Source organism: Diabrotica undecimpunctata, chromosome 8 (genome assembly GCF_040954645.1).
Source record: "Diabrotica undecimpunctata isolate CICGRU chromosome 8, icDiaUnde3, whole genome shotgun sequence".
In the NCBI taxonomy this organism is placed as follows: Eukaryota; Metazoa; Arthropoda; class Insecta; order Coleoptera; family Chrysomelidae; genus Diabrotica; species Diabrotica undecimpunctata.
This window is the reverse complement of record NC_092810.1, coordinates 3,834,466-3,843,569: the sequence shown is the minus strand read 5'-3', so window position 1 is coordinate 3,843,569 and position 9,104 is coordinate 3,834,466. Positions and strand designations below refer to the sequence as shown.

Sequence of the window (9,104 nt, the reverse complement as noted above, 5' to 3'; positions counted from 1 at the left end):
GGTTTTTCCATTTTGTATATAGGAAGTTCCAAGTGGCGTATTCGAAATTCTTAACAGTTCACTAAAAGTAGGTACTTCAGTTGCAAGGTGCAGTTTATTGTGTATACTAGTGTTATGGAAGTGTTATGGAATTTGGAAGTGCCGTGTAAACGCCGAAAAATTGGTCCTCTAACAGTTAATGAAAAAACATTAATATTTAATTGTTTTAAATCATTTACAGACAAACGTTTATGTGAAAGTGTTGATGAGACCGTTGAGTTGGTTAGCAGTACACTTGATGTTGGGAAATCTACGATTTACAGAGTTATTAAAGAAGAGAAATGTGGTAGTTTTCAAATGCCACGTAATGCTTCAGGGAAACCAAAATTTCAAATAGAATATCATTTTAAAGAAGGACTTCGACGGAAAGTGCATGAATTCTTCTTTAGACAAGAATTTCCAACATTGGATAAAGTTCTTGTCTTAGTTCGAGATGATAAGGATTACCCAGAAATGAGTCGAAGTACGTTATGGAAACTTTTAAAAGAAATAGGCTTCCGCTGGAAAAAGAATCCCAGAAAGTCTATTTTATTAGAAAGAAGCGATATTGTCATATGGAGAAGACATTTTCTAAGAACCATAAAGGAAATGAGAAACCAAAAAAGAAAAATATTTTATCTTGATGAAACATGGATCAACGAGGGTCATACACCAAATAAATTTTGGCAGGATGAAACTGTTACAAGTCAAAGGCACGCTTTTGTAAATAACTTATCTACTGGTTTAAACCCACCATCATGAAAGGGACGCAGGCTGATAATAGTACACATTGGCAGTTTAGACGGTTTTGTTGAAGGTGGTTTATTAACTTTTGAATCAACTCGTACCGGTGACTACCATGAAGACATGAACGCTGATGTCTTTCAAGAATGGTTCGAACAAATGATAGATCTTCTTCCTAAGAACTGTGTAATAGTAATGGATAATGCAAGTTATCACTCCAGACAGAATTAAACCCGATTGAACTGGTATGGGCACAGATAAAGAGTGAAGTTTCAAGAAAAAATACCACTTTTAAAATTCATGATGTTAAACAGTTGTTTTTGGAGGCCGTAAATAATGTAAAACCTGAAAACTGGGAAAAGGCAGTAAATCACACTATTAAAGAAGAGGAAAAAATGTGGAAGCTGGACAATATTACTGATAAAATGATCGAGCCAGTTATTATAAATCTTGGGAAAGTTCATCTTCTGAATCTGATTTGGATTTGTAACAAGTAGCTGTAAGTTTTATATTAATATTTTTATTCATCTATTTAACATACCTTAGACGGTTTTAAAAACTATTTTTCTCTTTTGTAATTTTTAAAAATTAAAAAAAATGTGAATTTTTTAAAACCCTTTTTAATGTAGGCCAGTCAGTTCTAATATAGTGTGTGATAAAAGAGGTCACTTTTGTTTACATACACATAACACTTTATAACACTGAAATAATTCATTTATTTTTTACAATTATTCAAAGTAATTTTTCAATTAATCTTGAGCACGCCCATGGAGTGGTCGGAGCTACTAGTTAAAATTATGCTAATTACTCTCTCGATCATAAAAATAAACTATAGTTAAGTATATTACTATGTTTCACACCAGATAAATATTAGATAAAGTCTTGATAAAGACAAGGACTACCTGTCAAAACGTCATCTAAAATAAAAAGTATTTAATTTGAATTGAACCTATTTCCAAGAAAGTGTTTTCAAATATGTATATATATATATATATATATATATATATATATATATATATATATATATATATATATATATATATATATATAATAATTTAAGAAAACTTTTTTAGTAAATGTTTCTGTTCTTGCTCGATGATCTGATCTTTTGTGGTTCTTCCTGCAGAAACAAAGAGGTGACACAGGTGAACCAGCATCAATCAATTAAATACCGTTTCAGATCGCGTCGCATTCAGCTCCGCTCCGCAGCTCACAGTCAGTCACAAACGGTTTCTTGTTCAGTTTCAGACGTCGCGTTCGAAGTGAACGGTCGCGCATCAAAGAAACTGTAATTGCAGGAAATTTCATCATCGGGCCGCGTATTACCACCGCCCGCTTTTACTTTTTCGCGTGACACCGGCATTATTTTTTTGTTCAGTGTGACGCACGGGAGAGTTTTCTTAGTAGTACAGGAAAGGTAAGTCGGAAATATGATGTTGATGTTATTTATTACTATTCTGAGAACACCTGTTTGCAGTTTGTTGTCATTGTATACAATGATTAGCTAACAAAGGTAGCAAAATAATCAGATTTAGAGACAGTTAACCCTTAATAAGACATGGGATATAAGGAGAATTAATTTGTTTGTTTATATACTTTTGGTATCTAAAGGAGGTAAATAAAACATATTTTTGTTGAAATATAAAATAATTTGAAAAAGTAATAAAAAAAATAGTGGTGGGAACTATTTTCCCGTTGTTCTTTAAAAAAATTTTGTAGGTGGGAAATTAATTACCCTTATACAGTTTGTGAAACAATTTATTAATTCAAAAATACAAAAATGCATATATGGGTGACAAAACTAATTTAGGTCTCAACTACAGCAGTGTGGAATGATTTAAAACATTGTTTTGGGCATAAAGCTACTTGACAATAACTACATATAATGTTCGTTCGTTTTTCTTCTTTTTTTGTTGAGCAAAATCTGCATCTTGTATAATTTTTATGAACATCTGGTGAATGTGGTCCTACATTTCTCAGCCGAATTTCGTCTGGAACACCAAAGTTGCCCGTTTTTTTATTTTTAAATATCACAGGTCGAGATGCCTTTACTGTGAAGTCACCTATGAGAGCTCTTCCAAGGCGAAGCCTAAAATCCTTGTGAGGTATGTTTATGATCATGAATTCTTGTGTACATAATATATGCATTAATTACACTTGCATCTAAAAGAAAGAAGAACAATCTCATCTACGATTTTCTAGATTTCCTGCTTATGGGATATGATGCCCTAAAGTGGTCAAAGTGATCAACTTCTCTCATGTTTAGTGTATAATCTGCAATAACTTTTGGGCACATTATATCTTTCTTTGTGCCATCTCTTTGTGTACGTTTTATCATGGTTACTTCATGTGGTTGATTAGCAGTTGTAATAACCGTGACTTCTTTGGTATCCAACCACTTTATTGCTGTTATAGGGCCACTGCTCAAATAATAGAATTCATTCTTTCGAAGTTTTTCATTTTTGGTTTGCTTTTTCCTCATTAAATCGGGCAAACCTTTGCGATTAGGTCTAACTGTACCTATAGCATACAGCTGTTTAGCATATAAATCTTCCAACAGTTTGCAACTCGTAAAAAAGTTATCAAAAACAACCAAATATTTGTGTGGTATATCTTGGCATAATTCAGTTACAATCTTGTATCCCAAGCCACCTTTTTTAATGCCTTCAGTTTTTCCAGTATAGATAATAAACTGGTACAGATACCCAGTAATAGCATCACACTTTGCCCAAATTTTATAACCACGCTTAATCGGTTTCTTGGGCATATACTGTTTGATAGAACTACGTCCTTTAAATTTCACCATACATTCATCAATAGAAAATCGACTTCCAGGTTTGGCTTGTTCTTTGAAAACTTCATTTAGTCTATCTATAAATGGTCTTATCTTATACAGTATATCAAAGTTAGGTGAACCTCTCTCTGCAGCTGCTGAATTGTCATTTAGATGGATATTTTCTATTAATTTTTTGAAAATGGTTATTGTAAAAGTTTTGGAGATAACAGGATTATTATAAAAAGGATCACTTGACCAATATAAATCTTTGTCTGGTACAGGGTGCAGTCCCATTAAAATAAAAACACCTAGCAATGCCCTTATTTCTTCTTGGCTAGTGTTTTTGTAATTTTTGCTGTCTTTTTGTACAGCATATAAATTCGTTTGAGCAACAATTTGTTCTATTAGATCACAAGGGAAGAAATTCTCAAAATAAAATATTGGTTGACTTTTATGGGTGAATTGAACATTTGACTGTAACACAGGCTCAAATTTTGGTATTTCTGGAACACCTGTTTCAGAGGTCCATTGTCCAGTAAAAATTAGTTAGCGTAACCACTGGACTCTGTTCTACCAAAACACTTTGATTTTCTTATTCTCAGAGGTTCTTTCAGTTGTGGAATTTACATCAACGGTTGTAGAAGGAACAATTTCATCAGATTCACCAAGGAATTGCCCAATTCTGCTATCAATAACATCTCCATCGGACTTAACGCAAACAGAATTAGATGGGGATGGTATAAAAATGTCATCATCATCATCAGTGTCGAGATCAACATCAGACCAATCTTCTTCTAAGGCAGCAAGGAGTTCACGTTCTGATAATCCCCTTCTTGAATTCATAATCCTAAAATATAACAGAAATTTTAATGTTTCTGGTGCATGACTTTTGCGTTTTTTTTTTATGGAATTGGATATGGGGAATAATTTTCCCACCAACTTCAAAGACAAAAATAACTATCTTTTCATAAATTTGTATAACAAATTACAATGTATTTAGCTTGACCAAGCAATATATATATCAATAATACAATAACTTTGTACTTACCAGAATTTTTGGAGCCGATTCACCAAATAATTTGCAAAATTGTAACAAAAATCAACTTTTAGCGGCAAGAAATATCATAACCTATGAAAATCTAGTTGTCGATTGTCAACTAAAAATCAGATCCATGGAATAACTGTCAGAATAGTTGGTGTATTTATCCATGAAATGAATACGTAATATCACAAAATTCAACATTCTGTGTATTGACAGCGACAATCGAAATTTGGCGGCAAAGTAAAGTGGGAAATATGTTCCCGTTATCTTATTAAGGGTTAAAACATCTTTGATATTCTCATTTTTTAAATCGTTATAAAAATTATTTTATATATTTAAATTGAAACAAATGGAAATTAAAAGGAATATGTTTTTGTCTGTAACATAATTCAAGACAAATACGTACAGGCACTGCTGATTTTTGTACGTTTTGATGTAAAAACAAGATATAAACTCTTAAACAGGGTTTGAATTGAGTCATTTATCGCCTTCTTTCTTTATTTATTGCATTATTCTAAATACTCACAAAAATTTGCTATATTAGCGCAGCTATTAGTTTTATTTTGTTTGCCATAGGTAAGTATACAGTAGCATTTATGTTCGTAAAATGCGCTGGTCCAGAAACAGTCTGTAATTAAGCTTAGCTTAACAATGATTTTAGACTAGAATATGGTTGGTGTCTGATCAGCCTTCTTCTTCTTCTTCTTCGTCTAGCCATTCACGTCCACATCTGAACATAAGCCTCTTCAAGTCTTTCTTTCCATTGTTTTTTATTGTACGCTACTTGTAGCCAATTTTTCCCGGCAGTCCTTTTCAGATCATCTGTCCATCTCATAGGAGGTCTGCCTCTGGGTCTTTTGTGTTGGTATGGTCTCCAGGTTAAAATTGATCTGTGCCATTTGTTTAGATCGCTCCTAGCTACATGTCCAGCGTATTCCCATTTCAACTTTAATGATTTTTGCACCACATCGGTGACTTTGGTTTTCTGTCTTATCCATGTGTTTATTTTCTTGTCCTTAAGTGATATACCTAGCATTGCTCGTTCCATCGCGTGTTGGGTGACTCTAAGTATATTCATATTCTTTTTTGTGATTGTCCATGTTTGTGCCGCATAAGTTAATATCGGAATAATGCATGCATCAAAAACTTTAGATCTAAGATGTAATTGAATTTGTTGATTTCTGAGTATATAGTTCAGTTTACCGAATGCTGCCCAAGCTAACTTTCTTCTTCTTTTTATTTCTTCGGTTTAAACTTCCCTATTTAGTATTATTTTTTGTCCTAAGTATATATATTCTTCAACTTTTTCTATAACTTTATCGTTTATTATTGTCACGGTGTCTTCGGAGTGCATGACTTTTGTTTTGTTTAAATTCATTTTCAGTCCTATTTTAGAAGATTATGTCATCTGCAAATCGTAGATTACTGAGGTAGCGGCCATTGATGTTTATTCCCTTATATTTCCAATTTAGGTTTTTAAAAACGTCCTCCAAAACTAAGGTGAACAGTTTGGGTGATAAAGTATCTCCCTGTTTGACTCCCCTGTTTAATGGTACAGGGTTCGTCTGTTCATTTTCATTTAGGTAGTATGTAGCTGTAGCTTGGTTCATAGTTTCTTTTATTAAGTTAATATATCTGCTGTCTATTCTACAATTTTGCATTGCGTTTATTACGGCCGTGTGTTCTATGGTATCGAAAGCTTTTTCGTAGTCTACAAATGCTAGGAAAACTGGAAACTTGTATTCGTTACATTTTTCTATTAATATTTTTGTGGTTAACAGGTGATCGGAAGTTGAATAGCCTTTTCTAAAACCTGCCTGTTTATATGGTTGGTATTCGTCTAATTTTCTTGTTAGTCGAGTAGTTATGACTTTGGTGAGTATTTTAAACAGGTGTGACCGGTTCATGATCAGCCTATGATGGAACATTACAGCAAGAGACAAGGGCTTGCGGCTTGATGCTTAAGAGTGGACCACCTATTGCCAGTTCTTCTCGCTAAATGGCCCATCCACTGCCATTTTTAAGATCTAATTCTATGGATTACATCAATAACCTTGGTTTTCTGTCTCTATCTCTCTATCTCTTTCTTTAGAGTCCAAGTCTCGCATCCGTATGTCGTGATTGGGAGTATACAGTGATCGAATGCTTTTTTCTTCAGGTGGATTGGCATCTTTGATTTGAATATAACTGCATTTCTACCAAAAGATGTCCAAGCTAGTTTCATTCTTCTGTTGATTTCTGGAAGTAAGGCGTCAGATTTATAATAACCGTAAGGCCTTTCTGAGGCTCTACATTTTCCTCTATCTGTTGTCTGTGTTCATTTGTTCTCCTGAAATTCTTATTTTCTTTAGAGTTTGTGTATGTATTTCTATTACGATTTTCCCTGTATCTCTCTCCGTTACCTTGTTACTTCCTGCATTTGTGATTCTCTCTCCTTTTTTCTTCAGTTTTGTACTCTCTGCCGGATAAATTTTCTTTTTGGCCATTCTTGACGATAATTTTGTCTCCGATCTCTGTAGTCTTGTGTTTCTTGTGATCTTCTAGTTCTTCTGTCTTATTTGTCAAAATTGACATAATTGACAAAAAACACTATCGAAGTGGTCCTCTAACGCTTCCTTAAAAATGTCTGGCAATCAATTTTATCAATTTTTTCGATGAATAAATGTATTCCAAATGTTTGACCTTGTTGAAGACCTGTAACGCATAGGTTTTTTCTGACATTTCCATCCTTTCATTAAATCTCCCGGTCCGGAACTTTTCTGTTGATTTCTAGTTGCTGGATTTTGCCCCAGAAATAATTTAAAAATCTTTTTTCGACGTTTTTCCAACTAGTACATTCATCCGGTTTACTGTCAAACCATAGGCTCGCTTCATCCTTGAGATGGTTACTGATATTCTCCTTACGTGCTTCGACATTCTCAACATAATAGTTTTTTTTCATTTTCTAATCAAAGGAACCGGGTGTTATTTACCCATCACCTGGAGTATGGATAAGTATTTCTCTTCTGTCTCCGAATTTTTGTTGATTTCTATTTTCTGTGACTTTCTACTCGTTTAATTCTCTTCCCCACTTCTTTTGTGTCTTCTTGAATAGCATTCTTCAACTTGATTTCCAGATTCTCTAGTTCCTTTTTTTGGCAATTCTTTATCTCCTTCATTTTATTTTAAATTTCTTTAATCTCTGTCTTCTGTTTTGTATTCTTAACTATTATCTTACTCTCGCCCTTTCAGAATTAAAGAAATATGTATCGCCCTTAAAGATATTTCCCCGGGTAAAGCTCCAGGTTTCGACTGCATTCACCTTGAATTCATACTCAATTGCGGGAAATACACAAAAACCTGGCTAACACATTTCTTTACAAAATAATTCAGACCGGCAGAGTCCCACGGGAATTCAAACACTCAAAAGTTATAGCAATACTAAAACCGGGTAAACCAGCTGACCACCCAATACGTTATTCAACCAATTGCTACGACTAATTTTTAACAGAATAAGTCCAACAATCCTCAAAGCTATATCAAATGAACAAGCAGTTTTTGGACCAAATCGAGGTTGTACAATCTAGGTGTTATCTCTCTGTACTTACATGGAAGTTGGCCTTCAAAGAAAATTAAAGAGTTCTGCTGTGTTTATAGATCTGTCAGCAGCTTTCAAAACCGTCTGGCGAGAAGGAATTATTTATAAACTTTTATGCACAATTCCTTGCAAATTCACGGCTAGATTAATAGAAAGTATGCTTACCGATAGAGTATTTCAAGTAACTATGGGATTCGAAGTAAGCATCCACAAAAAACTCAAAAATGGTCTGCTACAAGGCTCGGTAACGGTACATCGCAGACATGCCGGCAACAACATCAACAAAGTTTGGCTATGCAGATGAGTAGGCTTTATTAACCCAAACAAAGACACTAGAAGAAGCTGAAGAGATTGTTACGAAAGACCTAGAGGTTATGGGAAATTACTTTTAAAAATGGAGACTTCGCCCCAATGACTCTAAGACCGAAGTAACGTGCTTCCACCTAAACAACAATCCGGCGTCAAGAACTCTAAACGTTCACTTTGATAAAACACGACGCAATCACAATAAACATCTAAAATATCTCGACTTGGCCTTATATAGATCATTAAACTTTAGAGAACATTTAAGTACAGTTGCCGAGAAGCTAAAAACCAGAAATAACATTATTCAGAAGCTCTGTGGCGCAACATGGGGACATGGGCATCCACACTCAGGTCTTCAGGCTTAGCTCTTGTTTATTCCGTAGCTGAATACTGCGCGCCAATATGGATCAACAGTGCTCAGGTTAAAGAGATATATGTCCAGCTAATAAACACCATGAGAATGATCGCTGGAGTAATCAAATCTACACCAAAACATTGGCTACCAGTGCTGAGCGACATTCCACCACCACATCTTTGCCGACTCAATCTGCTTACCAACGAATATAACAAGATCCTTAGCAACACGGCTCTACCGATTCACAACTATATATAAGAAGCAACAAAAAGTCGACTGCGCTCCA

At 34.4% G+C, this 9,104-nt stretch overlaps 1 protein-coding gene across 1 annotated transcript in view; it reads left to right on the top strand.

Moving 5' to 3' along the window:
* Positions 1-1,970: 1,970 nt before the first annotated feature.
* Positions 1,971-9,104, top strand: part of LOC140449191 (uncharacterized) — a 103,386-nt gene continuing 96,252 nt past the window's right edge. Inside the window, exon 1 of the mRNA XM_072542353.1 lies at positions 1,971-2,179. The gene's annotated coding sequence lies outside the window, so the exon portion shown is untranslated. The remainder of the gene's footprint in view (positions 2,180-9,104) is intronic.